The sequence below is a fragment of the Cupressus sempervirens genome, chromosome 8 (genome assembly GCF_028749045.1).
Source record: "Cupressus sempervirens isolate cs-2001-9-10 chromosome 8, ASM2874904v1, whole genome shotgun sequence".
Taxonomy (NCBI): domain Eukaryota; kingdom Viridiplantae; phylum Streptophyta; class Pinopsida; order Cupressales; family Cupressaceae; genus Cupressus; species Cupressus sempervirens.
In genome coordinates this window covers 295,867,964-295,887,954 of record NC_143125.1, presented here as the reverse complement: position 1 = coordinate 295,887,954, position 19,991 = coordinate 295,867,964, and positions in this window count along the sequence as shown.

Below are 19,991 nucleotides of genomic sequence, written 5' to 3'. Positions count from 1 at the left end.
CTACTTATGAAGTGCCAAAAGCATCTTTTTTTCTTCTTTTTTTTGGGGCGGGGGGTCTTTTGATTGAGTGAAAAGGGGGTGTTGGTGTAAATACATATTTACTATTTACACTTAAGTTTACTTAGGTTAATGCATTATTTTATTATTTATTTTGTGGAACACTGGAGTTTGCATCATTCCCTGAGTTGTCATGTAGACAACCTAGTTATTTGCACTCCCTTTTTAGCACATATTGTCTACAACATTGATTTACGTGTTACACCCTTGTAGGCTTATCCTCTCATCATCGTACTTACTTTCGTGCTTAATGGAGCATAACCCATATGTAGTGGGCATGTGCCTAGTTGTATGACTTATCATGTAGCTGATTCTTAGGCATTCTAGATGCATCTCAGAGTCCTTTATATACATGCACTCCTAGTTACTTTAAAAGAATATTGAATCAAATACATTGTTATTCTAATCATACTTCTTTTTGGTCTACAATTGTGCTTGTGTTTGAGTTCTTAGTTCTTGGGTGAATTTTTTCTTAAAGAAAATTCTTACATGATATCAAAGCTATACTAAATTCTTACATGGTATTAGAGCTTGGAGATTTTCTCTTCACATAGCTGTTTGAGGCCATTGTTGCTTCAGCACCTCGGCCTAAATCTAGAATATGATAGAAATTGGGAGCATTTAGAACCAAATCTGACCTCACCATTGCATCTGAAATGTCCATTTGGTGAAAATTGGCTATAAAGTTGCCTACCTTAGGCCAAAGTCGATTGTGAGCCAAATTTTTTTGCACACCGGCACCCAAAGGACTAATTTGTAGAATTGGTATGATCATTTCATATTTGTACATTTAATTTTCAGATCTGCATTTTTTTCATCTGCATCTCTACATTTTTTTTGGATTTGCATTATTTTTTGAATATTTTTTGGCCATCGGGCCATAGGAGAGATTTTTTGTAGGTGAAGATTGGTGCTTGTTGGTGCAAATCAAGTATTTGCATCACATTCAGAAGGTCAAAAAACCTCCAAATCAGATTTTGTTTCATCCAAATCAGACATTTGAGGCAAAATCTAGAGCCATTTGATTTTTGGAGGCGTGGTAGCAATTCAAAAAAATAACAGTAGCATCGATTTTCAAAAAACGATATCTCCCTCATATGAACTCCTTTTTGCGAGCAATTTTTTGTTTTGTTTTGGGGTAGAATTTCGTGATCTACACATTGGTGTAGGTGGTTTGAGATCTCTGTTCCTAAATTTTTCTACAACTCACAAATCCCAATTTTTACCACTTAAAATGCTTAGTATGGGCTCATTAGGACTCTAAATCAGATTCCTTTTTTTTTTAAAGTGCATTTTTTTTGTTTATTTTCTAGATCTATAACCATATTATAGGTTTCGTGGATAGAAATACTACTTTCAAAAATAGGCCCTAAATTGGCAAGTGGCTACCAAGTGCCTAAATCATACATTAGGGGGGTTCTTTGATTCTTTGGGGGTTCGTTGATTAATCTCATGGAGTCTTGTCAGATATGTCAGTCTAGTATTAGACCACAATTGATAACAAGGAACTATCACAAATGGAGTGCTTTGATACTTGATCATCTAAGATATCGTCAAGAATTGCTTCCTTATCTCTATTCATTGCCACCACATTTTCACTAGACACATCTTGTGCACCTTTGTTACTTTTTGTATAATAGGTATGAGTAAGGAATCTTTTGCTCCTCTTAGAATGGCAAGTTTTCCTTATGATATTTGGATGTCTATTTGGGAAGCATATGGAGATCCATGTGTTCCTCCATCTCTTGAGGACATTCTACATCCAGTCACTCCAGCTATGGTTTCTTCAACTCCAAATGCGATCACACCTCCAAATGCTTCTATTGCTCCCACTGATCCTATTTCAGCCACAGATGCTTTAGATTTAGTGCAACAAGACCCTTTATGTATTCCTACTTTACCTTCATGCGACGACTTCCCGCCATTGTAGGCTTGTTCATGGAGTCTCACATTAAAGATGTGGGAGACATCCTTGATGATATTCATCTTCTTGTTGAGGCAAATTCTTCATCCATTTTCATAGTCACAGATTCATGTACTTTAGCACAATAGGGTACACTTTGTCTTCCAGTTCCTACCTCAGGTGATGACTTCTTGGCAGACATTTCAAGTTTGTTCATGGAGTCACACATAGTAGACTTGGGAGACTTCTTTGATTATCTACAACTTCTCTTTGATGAGGTAGATCCTTCTACAGTTGTTGTGAGGGCTCACTTTGACCCTCATGTCCATTCTCTACATGATCAGTCTTTACAGGCTGATGTGATTGTGGATCCTTATGTACAATGGCTGCAGGAGGTCTCTTTGTCATTTGAGGAGACAGATTGTTCTTTGGAATAGGTTCTACATACATCCTTGCTAGATCTGCACTTCTTCTTAGCAGTGTTGGAAGGAGTGACTGACAATATTGACACACGGATAATTGAGCTCATTTCAAAGACCCCGTTCATCATCGAGATTCTTTCTACACATAGCGGAAGCATCTCACCAGTACCATTGTCATTGTCTCTTCCAAAGGGGAGGAACATCATTCAATGGTCATGAATAAGCTTCTACATTGGAGCATTTCTCACTGATTGACACACTACCTTTAGGGGGGGGGACTACCTTGTCTCCTTCTCCTTTTTGGGGGGGACATTTTCCTCTTAGGAGGTTTGGTCCTCCCACTTCTTGCTTGTATATACTTGATGTATATCATAATGGGGGGGTCTTGATTACTCCATCCATTCATGCATCTTGCCTTTTCATCTCTCTTTTTGGGGGAGGGTTTTTCCTATGAGATTTTTCCTCTTTCTCCGTTTTATGAGAGATTGCATTTCATTATGTACATGGGTACCTAACATGACCTAGTAGTCGAGACCCATCATGCATTTCATTCTAGTTTTTGTAAGCTTAAGGACATTCCCCTAAGTTGCACTTAAGGGGGGTTATTGGTGTAAATACGTATTTACTATTTACACTTACTTAAGTTTACTTAAGTTAATGTATTATTATATTATTTTGCATTATTTTATTATTTATTTTGTGCAACACTAGAGTTTGCATCATTCACTGAGTTGTCATGTAGAAAACACAGTTATTCACACTCCTTTTTTAGCACATGTTGTCTACAACACTGATTTGCATATTACACCCTTGTAGGCTTATCCTCTCATCATCACACTTACTTCTATGCTTAATGGAGGATAACCCATATCTGGTGAACATGTGCCTAGTTGTATGACTTATCATGTAGTTGTTTTTTAGGTATTCTAGATGCATCTCAGAGGCCTTTATATACAGACACTCCTAGTGTACTTTAAAAGCATATTGAATCAAATACATTTTTATTCTAATCATACTCCTTTCTAGTCTATAGTTGTGCTTGTGTTTGAGTTCTTAGTTCTTGGGTAAAATTTTTCCTAGGAAAAATTCTTACATAGTCTCAAAGTTATACCAAATTCTTACATGTTGGTGTAAATACATATTTACTATTTAAACTTACTTAACTTTACTTAGGTTAATGCATTAATTTAGTATTTATTTATTTTTTAGTCATTTAGGAGTATGTGCACTCTTGTGAGTTGTCATGTTGACAACACAGGAGTTCACACCTCTTTTATGCACATGGTGTCTACAATAGAAGAGTTAGCACACTAATTAAGCACATGGTGTCTACAAAATCTCTACTTGAGATACACCTCATCATCCTTATCCTACATCTAGAATGATGGATAAGACGTGTGCTTAGTTGTCATGCTTATCTTATCTCTGATTTTTTCTAGAGATAGTTTAGGTGCTTCCTAGAAGGCCTTTATATAAAGGCACTCCTAGTGTGTACATTCATCTAACACACAATTTTAACATAGTGATGTATCAAGACATGCTATGATATATTGATCATACCTTTTGGTCTACAATTGTGCTTTTGTTTGAGTTCTTCGATCTTGGGTGAATTTTTCTCTAAGGAAAATTCTTACATGGTATCAGAGCTATACCAAATTCTTACATGGTGTCAAAACTATACCAAATTCTTACATGGTGTCAAAGCTATACCAAATTCTTACAAAAGTTAATGGAAAATAAGCATGATGGTTTTTTGCAAGTTCACAAACTTCACACCGAAAGCTACAAACATCAAATTTTACAAATAAACTAGGAAATAGTTTCTTTAGGTAAACAAAGGAAGCATGTTCTAGACGTCGATGCCATAACCAAATTTTAAATTTTTGCTTGTCCCCCTTAGAGCCATCCATCGCTAGAGCTTGACATAGCTTGTCTGAACTCTTTGACACCAAGTCCATGTAATGAACCTTGCTGTATCCCACAAATAATGTCAGTATTAGTAAAGAGATATGAAAACTCAAATTAAATACATAGGATTACAGTATTAAACTACCCTTCAACCCATCACTAATCCTTGAAGAGACTCCTTTCAAATTACTTAACCCTTGTTGAGTGATTGTCATAAAGAAGCATCCAGCTCTAGGGATCATAGATTATTCACTTGGTAATGATCCCTCCTTTACCAAGGACCTTTATCATATGCATATGCTGAATTTTTACAATATGTATTGTCTCTTGTAGTTTCTCTCTAAAGAAACTTGTAATTTCTCTATAAAGAAACTACGCTAAAGAAACCTATAGTTCCTCTCTAAAGAAACTAAGTGTTTTAAATCATTTTTACTGTATTGTATCTTGAGTTTCTTTTTCACTGAATTCAAATAAGATTTTTCCAATTTCCTTCATGATTGAATCAGAATGATTTCTCTCTAAAGAAACCCTCCTTCTTTACTTGGTACCTTTCCAGCCACGTGCTCCTGTGGTATAATGCCTTCCTGGTGAAATTAAAAGGACTATTCATCAAAAAAAAATGCCTGATTCTCAACTTAGCATAAATTTGTTTGAATATACAATTGCCTCCCTGACGTAAATGCCTGATCACACTTTAGTAAACATTGGTTTTTGTGAATGTTCTCCCTTGGATAGAATGTACTTGAACTGTCTTCCTTGCAGCATCTGTCGCTGGCATTTTTTAAAATGTATGTTCGATTTCAAACGGGCACAACGCGTTTGTCTTCTTTCTCGAACGATGAGAATTATAACCTCAGTATTTGTTGTGTCCCTGTATTCCTTCTTGCAACGTTCCTTATAACCTATGAATTTTTGCCATGTATATCCCTGTCAATGGTTACCTCTGTCGAGTGCAATGATAAAGACAATAATACTGTTAAACCCTTTCTCTTGTTTCCATGCAAAGGTAGAATGTTGCCTGCGAGTGCTATCCAACTTTCCCTTCTGTTTCCTTCTTCGCATTTTTGTCTGTGTTCCTTTTCCTCCTGCCTTCGATACTCCATAAGTCCTTAATAATATACAATGCAAATGGTCGCATTCTTCCACTCGACGCGCTTCTTGAAATAGGTTATCATCCTTTGTTAATACTTCCCACTAGTAATTATCAAAGGTCGAATTACTATAATCATCAATCTTTACTTTAAATGTTTATTTATGATGATCTTTTTATTATCATTATTATCTTAATTATTATTGTTATAATTATAATCTTTACTTATTTATAATGTTTATTCATTTATTATTATTAACTTATTACAATGATCATGCAACTATTGGTATCATTATTTCAATTATTTGATTTGTTAATATGTTTAATGGATATATACAAAGAGGCTCTTTTATTTAGCCTTCATAATTACAAAAATATGAATTGTAATAGGGAAACTTTATGGTTTATCACAGTCCAAGTAATACAACTTCCCTCACCTAACACCACAACCAATCATTTGCCTCGTTTGGATGTTCTTAAATACACAGAAATCAGGCCAAAAAATTACAACACAAAGTAAAGTAGCAGTGATTTGGGAAACTAACAACAAATTGTAATCCAAAGACGGAACCACTAAAACATAATCTATATTCAAAGTATCAGTGAGAGGTAAGGATCCTTCTCCAATAACTGGGGCTGGAGAGCCATTGGCAGTGGAAACAAATTTTTGTGAGGACGGTTTAAGGGATGAGACCTATCTAGAATCAAATGTCATATGATCGGTAGCACCAGAATTAATTATCCATGCACTATTAGAAAAAAGTATAGAAATATTTAAAGACTTACCAACATTACCTGCCACTGTTGCTAATGTCAAGATTTGTCCAACAACATTATCCTTTGTCTTTGTTTCAACAAATGCTGCATTGGAGGTCTTCTTGGAATTCTTCTTCCATGAATCGCAGCTATGATCCCACCATTCTAGATACCCAACAAGTTCAAAGTAGTGAAATTTGGTATGACTAGTTTGATTTCAATGGGTGCATTTATAGGTGGATTTATCAACACCATTAATGATCTTAGGTGGGTTTTGAGGAGGCCCATTCTGATTAGATTGATTTTGAGTCACCATGGTTAAAGCTTTAGTGTTTTCTGGTTCTCCAATCGTTGTTGTGCATCAAAAAAATTCATGGCAGATCAATGCATAACATGCTTCTAATTTGGGAATAGAATCCTTTCTCAAAATTTTACCATGAACTTGTTTAAAGTCACCATCTAATCTAGTAAGAAAAATATGCACCCTTTTTCTCTGAACTAATTTTCAGTAAGATTCAACATCATTTTCACTTTCCATGATCACTTCATCATTATGATCCAACTCACCAAAAATCTCAGTTAATTCTCCATAATACACAAAGAGTGTTCTACCATTTTTTTGGCAAAGAAAGCCCTCCAATTCAAGACAAACACCTGGAATTTATCTGCTCCATCATAAAAAGCCTTAGAATGAGCTTTCCAAATATCTTGAGTAGTGGGTAAGTGAATGTATCACTTAATAATTTCCAAGGACATAGATATCAACAACCATCTTTTGACCTTTTGATTGTCTGCATACCACTTCTCATATCCATCATCCTTCTCGATAGGTGATTGTGAGTTACCACGAATGAAAGAGAGTTTCTCCTTCTTAGCAATATACATCTCCATGGTTTGAGACCACAAATCATAGTTTTTTTCATTGAGTGTAATCCCTACCTTGAACGACGAACCTTTGGATTGAATAATAATGGGAGCATATTTGCTCTCAAATACTTCTGAATCTAAATCAACCATGGTTCAATGAAGGGATACAAATGATTCAAGCTTCAAAGCTCTAATACCAACTTGAAAATCATAAATCAAGAAGAATATTTTCCATTCTTGTATTCACATAAAATTGTACATGTACATATTGTGTGCCATATGCATAAAGCTACAGGAAAGGAAAGAATAGTTTAGGAAAGAATCAAATCCAATATTAGAAACAATCCAGTATTGCAACACTCTTATTCTCCTATTATTTACACTTTTATTTTCTTTAGATTTAAAGACATTGATCGAAGCAGTAGTTACAGTGTGGAATTTATTTCATCAACGTAGCCACTGTTCGTGTGAAAGATAAAAATTTAGGGTTTTTGAGTATGGGAAAGGGTGTAGGCTTTAGCTATAGTCAACGTCACCACTTTAACAGCTCATGCTAGTTTAATGCTATGCAGGATAATGGAACTCCATGCTCACCTGCATTTCATTGCCATCAATTTGAAAGTAGATTTATGAGGAAGAATGGTGAATGGCTTAAACATCACACACTAAGACTTCATTTCTATAAGCTAAAACTGTTCAATAGTCAAAGTCAACTTTTTTTTCAAGCTTAATTTTTCTATTAGTGTGTGATGTTTAAGAGTGGCCAAACAATAGTGTGTTATTTCATGTGACTATAAATGGCCAAGTATATCTAGAATCTTTGCTAACAAGCATCCATGATATCATGTGCCTTATTAGGTTTTAGGTTGTATGGTTCTACACGATGAATACGACCATTCAAATTTAAGCTACTCTATTTTTATAGTTGTATGTTTCTATATGATATTAAGCTTTCTATAGGCCTGCCTTGTATGAAAAAATATTTTTGGGATGATCAGATTGTTGATACCTTGAATCTACTATTATTTCTTTTCTTTGAGAGGTTCTAGTCATTTGATTGAAATATTTTTGTGAGCTTTTGTAATAAGATATATGTCATCTTTTAGGCTCGACTTTATGGGATGAATTATTGATAGTTTTTTCAATTCTATTTATGGAATCTAGCATTTTAAATTGGAAGGACAACAATGATTTCCTAATTTTTCTTTTTTATAAGAATGATTCTTCTTTAGTTCTTTTAAGGGAACTATTCGTAAAAGAAATCACACCCTTTCTTGACATGTTGATTTTGCACAATTTTTTTAAACATCAAAACAACCTCTAAATGTGAGACTTATGCAAGTGAGGTTGAATCTCCTAGCTTCCTTACAATTAGTGCACCTGAAAAAAAACCCTTCAAAAAAATGGTAATAAAGAATGCAAAAAAGAAAAGGGCGTGATAAACCACATTCCATCATGTAGCTGCACATAACATCAACAAATAACCCAAAATATGCATAGGTTTTTATCATATTTAGTTTGAAAGACAAATATGAAGGTTGACACTTAAAAGATATTAAAAGGAAAATATATTCACCAGTCAACACCTATAGTAATATTAATACAATCATATTAGACAAGGACATAGAAGAGAAGTATCCAACACAAGGTGAGAAAACATGCACATGATAGTTGAATCTAGGAAAACGTAAAAAAAAAAGATTTCTATTGATGGAAGGCAAGCCATAATTATAATGAAAAGATATTTCTACAAAAGAACAAAAGATAACCTCAAAAAAAAATATATGATTGCATTTTATAGTGTCAACATAACTCAAATTGAGCATTGCATAAAAACCCTAATTGATATTTGGTTGCAGAAGAAAGAAGAAGAAAAATTAAATAAAAAGATATGATAAGCACTTAATGATTAATCCACCTATGGTGTATAAAGGACTAAAAGATAATGTGCAACAATAAATAGGTATGAAAATTTTGAAAATAAAATAAAATAGTTCATAATGATCTGATTTTGGTATAGTTTATTGAGGTATATTAATGATCAATTCTTGGTTGCCTTGTATGATTTCTTATCATTGAGAGTCACCTCAATGACCATCTCTATTTAGCATTTCATTAGTAATAACCTTTGATAAGACTGCATCATGTTTCATTGATGAACTTTTATCAATGTAGGTCATCACATTGATAATATATTTTTGCATCTCATAGATCACCAATATCTATTCAAAGAAAACATGATGTCAATTAAAAAGAAAGAAAAACACACACACACACACACACACACACACACACACACACACACACACACGTGTGTGTGTGAAGGTAAGGATATCTATAATGCTCCAAGATACATCATTGGCTACTTAACTCTCATAAATAGGATCACATCAATGATACAGGGCATAAGTTATATTGATATCACCTTTATTGATGTAGTCATAGATAGAGGGGCCTTAAAGAGATTTTTCCAAACATCCAGAAAGAGTAAACATAATAGATAATAACTAGAGATTATAGAATAATGCATTATCCTTTTATATTAAACTTGAAATCAAGCTACATGTGTGTGTGTGTGTGTGTGTGTGTGTGTGTGTGTGTGTGTGAAGGTAAGGATATCTATAATGCTCCAAGATACATCATTGACTACTTAACTCTCATAAATAGGATCACATCAATGATACAGGGCATAAGTTATATTGATATCACCTTTATTGATGTAGTCATAGATAGAGGGACCTTAAAGAGATTTTTCCAAACATCCAGAAAGAGTAAACATAATAGATAATAACTAGAGATTAGAGAATAATGCATTATCCTTTTATATTAAACTTGAAATCAAGCTACAACCAATTGGAAACATACATGTCTTTATAATTTATATATGTTGGGAGACAAAAAAATTTCTAAATAATGATATTTAGTTGAAGACCATACATATAATCCTAAATAATATCTATCCTTAATATTACCTCATTCCCTTCTAAAGGTTACACTAAATTATACTATATAGGCATCCTTATATGTTTGTTAGCAAAATAATGATAAAACTCCAGGTCAAGAACATGAAACTTATTACAACAGATAGGTCCGGTCCTAAATCACAAGGAACAAATCACATAAACCTTGCAAGGGAAAATGGACAAAGATCTAGGTCCACGGATTATCCAAGAACATAGATTTATGTTCCATCAAATATTTCAAATTGTAGATCTCCATCGCAAGATCAAATTCCATAAATAGATCCAAGAACATAAAGAACACAGTACATGAGAAACAAAAAATTATAACATGAGAAAAAAGAGATGCAATGCGTCATGGTTCTTGCCTAATGCATAATGGTTGTAGAGGTGTAGATGAGTGAGAATCTAAATTAACATTATGAATGCATTAATTTTTGCCTAGAAATGCACTTTTGATCTGATAGGATTGCTCATATTTTGTTGTTAAATTCTCGTCTTAGAAATGCGCTTGTGATCTAATAGGATGGCTCATATTTTGTTGTTAAGTTCTCGTGCTATATTATTATATCTTTGGGCATTTAAGCTCAAGAATAAGAGGGCAAAGTCCCCAATATGACACTATGTACTTAATATCATAGTACGATCAATACATATGCTTTAGACAAATTTGCACCTTTTACATTGACAACTTAAATTATGTGCAATGAGGAAAGATATAAATACCAATATTTGAATTATAGAACTTGAAGAACTGATGAAGCATTTGGAGTATCACATTATATGTTTAAGCATACCATGCATGCTACTAGACAACCATAGGTAGTTGGAATAACTCCCCCAACTATGTATTATTCTCATCTTGATTATCAAATGGAACTGACACTATTTTTAATCATTAGCACTGGACAAAAACTAGGATAAAGATAAATAATAGTATACAACAATAACAACATAAACATATATGCAGAGGAAAAAAGGATATATAATATAGAGGAGGAAGAGGAAGAGAGATAAAATAGTAAGATAGAGTGATACCAACATAAGTTGTGTGCATGTGAGAGAGAGAATTAAATATAATTATTTTTCTTAATAAAAAAAATAGTCAAAATAAAATCATGGTTATAATAAAGAATTAAAATATATTATATTTTAATTAATGAAACTAAGAATTTAATTTTTATATTAAAACTCACATTTCTATAAGAAAAAATGAAATGTATTGAAATATAAAAATATTTTATAAGTAAAACTAATTATTTAATTTTACACAATTAGAGAAGGTTTACTATTTAATGTTTTGTATTTCCAATTTTTTCATAAAATTAAGTAATTTTTAATTATGAAATAATATCTATATAATTTAATATGTACATTTGTAAATAATAAATAGATGTAATACATATAAATTTGATGTTGATGAATAAATATGATGTAATAAATAATAAATAAAATATAACTATTTAATTTTAATACATAGTTTATAAAAACCTAATAATAATTTATATATCTTTTAGAATTGAATTATTTCTATTTCGTGGTTATTTCTTTAGTATTTTTTTGATATAAAATATAATTATTAATTTAATATTAAAATATATATTTAAGTTTTAAATGTATTTAAACTAAATGATAAATTGTTTAAATAAAAAATAATAATAATAATAAATAATATAATTAAAAAATTGTAACACTTATCAATTATACATATTACAAACACTATTATAAAATATAATTTAAAAAAATATTTTTTAATTTATTTTTATAAAAGTAAAATAATAGTAATAATTTAACTATTTTTATTAAAAAAGAAAAGTTTAAAAAAAAAAAAAAATTCAAATACAAAGATATGATGTATTAAAATTATATTAAAAAGACACACACACACACACACACACACATATAAAATTTTACATAAAGTTTTAGGAACAAGTTATATCAAATAGTCAAAAAATAAATATCAATGTAAAACTAATAATAAATATATTTAAAATAAGAAATTAAAAATATTTAATAGATTGTGATAATTAATATTGATTAGACATGTTGTGTGATGTGGAAGATAAAATGATTGTAAAAACAAAATCTTATCAACTTATCACAAATGTGAAAAAGATAAAGTTATAATTAATACATTCATTAATGCAAGATGAAGTTGCTAGAAAATATTTGTATTTTTTGTTGAAGTAAATTAATTTTCTCCCCCACCAAAAATGAAAAATAATAATAATTCAAATGATTTTTGAACCTAGGTATGTGATCTAAGGTAGGCCTTTATTATAATATGATCATCAAAAAATATATCTTGAACAAATGAATTAGTGGAAAATTGATCACAAAGGCTATACAAATTAGCAAACTAAACAAATAAAAACAAAAAAAAAAATTGGTTGATGAATGATTTCTCTAAACCTAAGATGCTCTTACATTAGACACTTGAGGTTATTAAGAAATTGAGTCTCATGTGAGGTCTCACCTCGACCCATCATAGCTCAACTGATACAATTGTTTTGATACATTATGATTTGATATTTTGAGATATTACTTGACTTACTAGACATTGATCTATATTTTTTATGCCACGTGATGATAATACTAATAAAGTTTTCATTGAATCCTAATTTAGTCAGAATATCAAATAAAAATGCCCTCCTTATGTTATCATTGGCTTTGGAAATGTCAAGTTTGAAAGCCATACCTGGGTTCCTGCATCTCTCCATAGAATGTAGAACCTCATGGGTGGTGATCATCTAGAATGTGTCTGTCAAGGAAAAACCCATTCTGGTAGGGACATATAAACTTATCGAGCAGGGGCTTGATACGACTCACCATGGCCTTAGAGAGAATCTTATAAATTGTGTTGCAGAGGGTTATAGGTTTGAATTCCTTAAGACATCTCAGTCCCTCTGTCTTATGTATTAACACTATAAAGGTCTGTTTAGTTCCTTTAGTAGCTTGCCCATTCCCACAAAATTACCCGCAACATGAGAAACATCATACTTGATGATATCCCAAAATTCTTGAAAAAATGTAAGAGGAAATCCATTCGAGCTTGGTGCTTTGAATTGGGTCATACTGAAAACAACTTTCCTCACTTCCTCCTCCATAACCTTGATAGTCAAGTCACTATTCATCTAGTCATCCACAACCGGGTGCATGATCCTTAAAATATCCTCTTGAGTGTTAATATTAATTTGACATGGTGGGGGGTTGTAGATCTCTTGAAAGTATTTAGAGGTCCAATCCTCTATCTCATCCTCCTCCAATATTTCCTGCCCATTGTAGTCTACCAATAGGTTGATATAGTTTCTCTTTTTCTCTTTGATGTTGATTTATGGAAGAAGGGAGTGTTCCTATCACCCTACTCCATCCATCAAACTCTAGACCTTTGATTCCAGAATATTTCCTCTCATTCTAATAACACTTTCCATTTAGTTCAACATTCATTTTCCTCATTTCAGTCATTCGGAGAAGAAACACCACTTGCTAGATTGACTTGGAGGGATTCTAACTTCTTTTCAATTGTCTTCTTTTCCTTAAAGATGTTGCAAACCAATGCATTGCTCCATCCTCTGACCTCTTTGCAGATTCTTTCAAGTTTCCTAGTGACATGAAACATGGAAAATCCTTGGACTAGTATGTTCCACCATTAGGCAATACGTTGTTTGAACTTTGGATGAGAGTGCCACATTATCTCATACTTGAAGGGTCTTCACCTGTTTAACTGATTCTGCTTCCATGAGAAACACATGATAGAGTGATTAGAGATGGCCCTTGGGTAGGCATTTAAGGAGGTGTGAAGGAGAATGTCCCAACCCCTCAAGATAAGAGCACGATCAAGCCTAACCTGAATCAGATTGTTCTCCAATCTGTTATTTGCCTAGGTGAAAGGGGTTCCGTGAAGATCAATATCTATCAAATCATTTCTCTCCAAAAAACTAGCTAAGTTATGCATACTCTCAGAGAAGTCCTCAAGCCCACCCAATTTTTCTAAGAGATATAGGGGAGTGTTAAAGTCTTCCATACATAAAATGTTCTCATGTCTTGTAGTATCAACAATTTTCGTTGTCTCCTCCGAGACTAGAAGCCACCCATTACAGGTATTGGGTGCATAGAAGTTAAAAGAGTTCTAGTTACAAGATTTGATAATGAAGCCCACCACCAAAAAATGGGGGCTTAGGAAAATCTTTCTCCCCACCACTTTGTCTGGGTTCCAAAGTGTCACAATGCCACCCAAAGCACCTGTCGCAACACCATTAAAGAACTTAGTTCCCGGCCATAGATATCCATCCATTCTAGAGAACATTTGCTCCATCATTTTTACTTCCTGCAAAAGAATCATGTCAACCTAAGTTCCATAATCTATTGTTTAACTTCATATTGCTTCAGTCCTCTCACATTCCAAGATATTATCTTCATCTTTTGTGTATTTGGATCTCGACCAAGATCTTCTATTTCCCTGTGCTATATCTTTAGCTGTATCCTTATGCCGAAGGTTTTTAGCTGGTGGTCTCCCCACTTTCACCGTTGTGCCAATGATTCTTAGCATTTACCTTATGATTAATGGGAATTGTGATCATTATGATAGCTTAAAATATTAAAGATAATTTTAAAATTGATTTAGCCCTCACTTTTGTTCGCTTTGCAAAATTGTTATAGTCAAGAGTGCTAAATCAAAATTGATGTTGGCCTGACTACAAAACCTGTGTGTGAAATATTCATTTTCAAATCTAAATAGCCATTTTTAGTGAGTATCAACGAATGCTTTACAACTTGCATGGTACATGCCAAGATTTTCCTCAACTTCTACAAATACGAGTTGACTACTAACGCTGCCTTCTCATTCTCAACAACCAAATTTGCCATTTTTGCCGAAACAATTTGAAAGTGTGTTTCTTCAGTATAGTGCAGGAATAACAATGTCTATATAAAAATCATTATATAACTCTAGTCAATGGCTTGCTAATTTATCAATAACCATTTTATAGATTACATTAACCTATTTTTTTAATTAGACTAATTTAGTTTGAAAAAGCTAGTCAAACTTTAACTAGTTAACATTTCTAGTCTAGAACCAAGTCTTAAGATCTAATGCGGACGGCGTAAATATCACACACTAAAGCTTGATTCCTATACTAAATAGTCAAAATTGACTTACTTTTGCAAGCTTAATTTCAATGTTTAGGAGTGGCCAGTATAATGTTTAAGCCTCAAATATTTGACCTAGCGTGACCTATACTATGAAGGCAACAATTAATAATAATGTTGAAGGTTCCAATGCAGATGGCCGTGGCAGGTGGGCACCGGCTACGGTGCAACATATTTGCACCGAGCCGGGCAACCTGCCCCATTTGGTCTGCCCTGACTATACAATATCGTCAGGCAGCTGTGGAAAATTACTGTCAGCTGCAGTGTTAAATTAACACTATACTTCTTTTTTTTAATCAATTTTTTTCTTATTTTAAATGTTTAGTTTTAATGTATAAAATTTATTATATTTTTAAAAATTAGATATTTTATATTGTTTTTGATAAGATAAACAGGTTTTAAGGGATTTTGAAACTCATAAATTTTACAAAAAATAAGGCTAATAATAAGCAAAAGGAGCCAGCCAAAACAGAGGTCCAACAGCTGAAAAAAGCCCGAAGGCCCAGCCCAAAACAAAGACCCACAGAAAGGCTAGAAAAAAAACAAACAAAAACAAACTACAAAAAGCCTGTCCAAAAGCCAAAAGCCAGAAAGACGAAAATACAAAAGACAAGAAAACTAGTCTTCAGTAATCTTCTCCATTTCCTGCATAGTCTGAGCTACCTCGACTATCTTTTGTTGCTCCTTTGCCATTTGATCCTAGACCTTCTCCATGCCCTGATCCATACTGGTGAATGTATTGATTGTGGCCTTGTCATCCTCGGGCCTGGCTTTATCCCTGTTCTGTGTTCCCTCCTCCACCAAGAAGCCCCTGTCCTTAAGTTTACTTGCAAGGGATTAGATGTTGTCATTCATCGAACTCAGGAGAGAAATCATCTGACTTGTCAGGTTGTGGTTGTAGTTTTCAAGATTTCTAATTCTCCTTTCATTTAAGCTTTCTCTGTTATCCTGGTCCTCCTGGTTGTCAATACCTGTCTTATTCTTAGTACTTTCCATCTAAGATACCCTTTCTCTAACTTCCTCCAGCTCATGGAAGAGCCATTTGATTGATCTGAAGTTGTCAATCATACTACTGCGGGCATTATTCAGAAGGTTCATACCAGTCTCCCTTGCGTTGTCTAAAATGGCCAGGATAGCTGGGTCTATGAGCTCATTGAGCCTAGGCTCCTACAGGTTGTCCACCAGGATCTGAGGGTTCATAACTTCCCTAAAAATCCCAATAGTAGCAGTCCTCACATTGAAATTTTTTCAGATATTCTATATTGTTAATGTGTAAAAGTTATTATATTTTTAAAAAATAGATATTCTATATTGTTAATGTGTAATATATGTAGTTCTTTGGAAACATGTAACTATTTTGTTTTAATATACATATGGGAAACTTCAAAAATTAAATTAAATTCTAATATTTTAAAATATTATATGATTTAATTGGATGCACACGTGAATTGAATGGTAAGTTAATATTATGATATGTTATTTTAAATATCTTAAGTAAATATAATAGATAATTTTTTTAATTTAGAATTAAGGTAAAAATGTATATTATTTAGTTTTAAATAATTTATTAATAATAAGTTCTTATAACTGTATTATTATATGATATTAAAAAAATTAATATTTAAAATATTAGTTAATTAGATATATTAAACATTATGTAATATAAATTTTCATACTAGTCAAAATTATCACGATGACTTGATAAAATATAAAATATGTAACATCAATAATATAATTATTTAAACTTGAAATTTAAATCATTAAATGTAAGTATTAACATAGAAATTTTGTTTAAATCATAATTAAAACTAGCAATTGCACGTTTAGTAAGGTGTAATAAGTAAGTCCAACAATATTGAGGGAAATAGACTAGGTGTATTTTTTTATACAGAATCTTAGTTCAAATTATAAAGACGACCCTAACTCATTATCCTAATCTTAGTTATTTTAAATACCCTAACTTTAATCACAAAACTAACCATGCTTCTTAATGTAACCTCAATTCTTAAATTAACACTAACTCTAATCAAAATCGCAACTCTAATTATATTACTAACTATGATTAACCCTTTGATTATAAATTTTAAACTTGAATCTAATCATAATTCCAACTATTAAATATATAAAAAACTAATTTAAAATATTATTTATGATATAAAAGTTAAGTCTAATTATATATCAAATTTCAATTTTTTTTGTATTTTTATTATAAAACACTCACTTGAATTGAATTAAGTATTAATTGTTTTAATATGATATAGTAATAAAGTTAAATAAGACCTAATGACTTATTAATAATAAATTATTTAAAACTAAATAATATACATTTTTACCTTAATTCTAAGTTTTTAAACAATCTATAATTTTTAGTTTAGATATTTAAAATAACATATAATAATATTAACTTACCATTCAATTCACTGTGTGCATCTAATTAAATCATATAATATTTTAAAATATTATAGCTTGATTTAATTCTTAAAATTTCTCATATGTATATTAAAACAAAATAATTACACGTTTCTAAAGAACAAAATATATTATCTAATTAAGTTATTAGGTCTTATTTAACTTTATCACTATCTCATATTAAAACAATTAATATTTAATTCAATTCAAGTGAATGTTTTATAATAAAAAATACAAAAAAGTTCTAAATTTCGATATATAATTAGACTTAACTTTTATATCATAAATAATATTTTTATTAGTTTTTTATATATTTAATAGTTGGAATTACGATTAGATTAAGGTTTAAAAGTTATAATCAAAGGGTTAATCATAGTTAGTAATATAATTAGGGTTGTGATTTTGATTAGAGTCAGTGTTAATGTAAGAATTGAGGTTACATTAAGAAGCATGGTTAGTTTTGTGATTAAAGTTAGGGTATTTAAAATGACTAAGATTAGGATAATGAGTTAGGTTTGTCTTTATAATTTGAACTAAAATTTTGTATAAAAAAAATACACCTAGTCTATTTCCCTCAATATTGTTGGACTTACTTATTACACCTTAGTAAAGGTGCAATTGCTAGTTTTAATTATGATTTAAACAAAATTTCTATGTTAATACTTACATTTAATGATTTAAATTTCAAGTCTCTATATATTGAAATAATTATATTATTGATATTACATATTTTATATTTTATTTTATCAAGTCATCTTGATAATTTTGACTAGTATGATAATTTTTATTACATAATGTTTAATATATCTAATTAATTAATATTTTAAATATTAATTTTTTTAATATGATATAATAATACAGTTATAAGAACTGATTATTAATAAATTATTTAAAACTAAATAATATTCATTTTTACCTTAATTCTAAATTAAAAAAATTATCTATAATATTTACTTAAGATATTTAAAATAACATATCATAATATTAACTTACCATTCAATTCACTTGTGCATCCAATTAAATCATATAATATTTTAAAATATTAGAGTTTAATTTAATTTTTAAAGTTTCTCATATGTATATTAAAAAAAAATAGTTACTACATATATTATCTAATTTTTTAAAATATAATAACTTTTACATATTAACAATATAGAATATCTAATTTTTAAAAATATAATAACTTTTATACATTAAAACTTAACATTTAAAAAAGTAAGAAAAGATTTGATTAAAAATACAAAGTATAGTATTAATTTAACACTGCAGCTGGCAGTATTTCGCATGGCTCCCTGACGGTATTGTACAGCCAGGACAGACCAGACGGGGCAGGTTGCCCGGCTCGGTGCAAATATGTAGCCCTGTAGCCGATGCCCCCTGTGCAATACTGATTCCTGTAATACATGAAACATTCAGATAAATTCAAGATCATCAATAGAGTTTATTGTGTCACATGTGCGTGAATGAGAATGACTTCAAGCCTATTTTTTCGAGAAATCTAGCAGGCCTCTTATTTTGACTTGTCAAGTTATTATCTCAATCTCATATTCACTATCAATGGTCGACAGTCGATGGGAGGCAGTGAACGACCATTGCACAATTTCCAACCGTTGATCATTTTGTACTAAACAGACCAACATTCATATGAAGCCCCTTGTTACGGCACTGGCTACGGTGCAACTTATTTGCACCGTAGGAAGCTGTGCCAAAGTGTTCCCTGTGCCCGACTGTTCTGTCCTATGCTGCATTCCCTCATTCACATGGTTCGAGGATTGATGATGGGATGGGGATTGCTACCTATGTAGATACCAATTTATTATCAATTTATTCCTGCAACTCAACCTAATTCTTCTAAATGAAAACGGTTCATTTTAGCAAAAAAATAATATATTTTTGCATCATATTTTACTATAAAATAAATACATTGGTGAGTTTTTTAACCGAGTTAAAAATAAATAAAAATATTTTGGGTGATTGAAATGTGTATTTTTATTTATGTGTTGAATATGGCATTTAATATTCTATTATTTAATCTAAAATGAACGCCCAATACAACATTGTGAATAATGTTTAATTTTGATTTCATGTTATAACATTCCATATTTAATAGAGTTTTTAAGATTAGTTTTTAATTAATTTATTAATTATATTATATAATCAAAATATAGATATTAAAAATTAAAAATATAATCATCAAATTGATCTCTATGATTATGACATTTGCAAACTTGTAATTTTTTATTCAATTTTTTACTTATTTTATATATAAGATTCACTAGTAACTATTCGACTTACAAATAAACCATAAATCTACTTTTATTTCTTCTCTATTCCTTCTAAAATATAATTCAATGAGAAAAATATAGATTCAAATTTATAAAAAGTTCAAAATTCATATATAATTTGTGTCTTAAAAAATCTTGGACCACAAAAATAATATCAAGGAAGCATTCTCATAATACAAATGATTT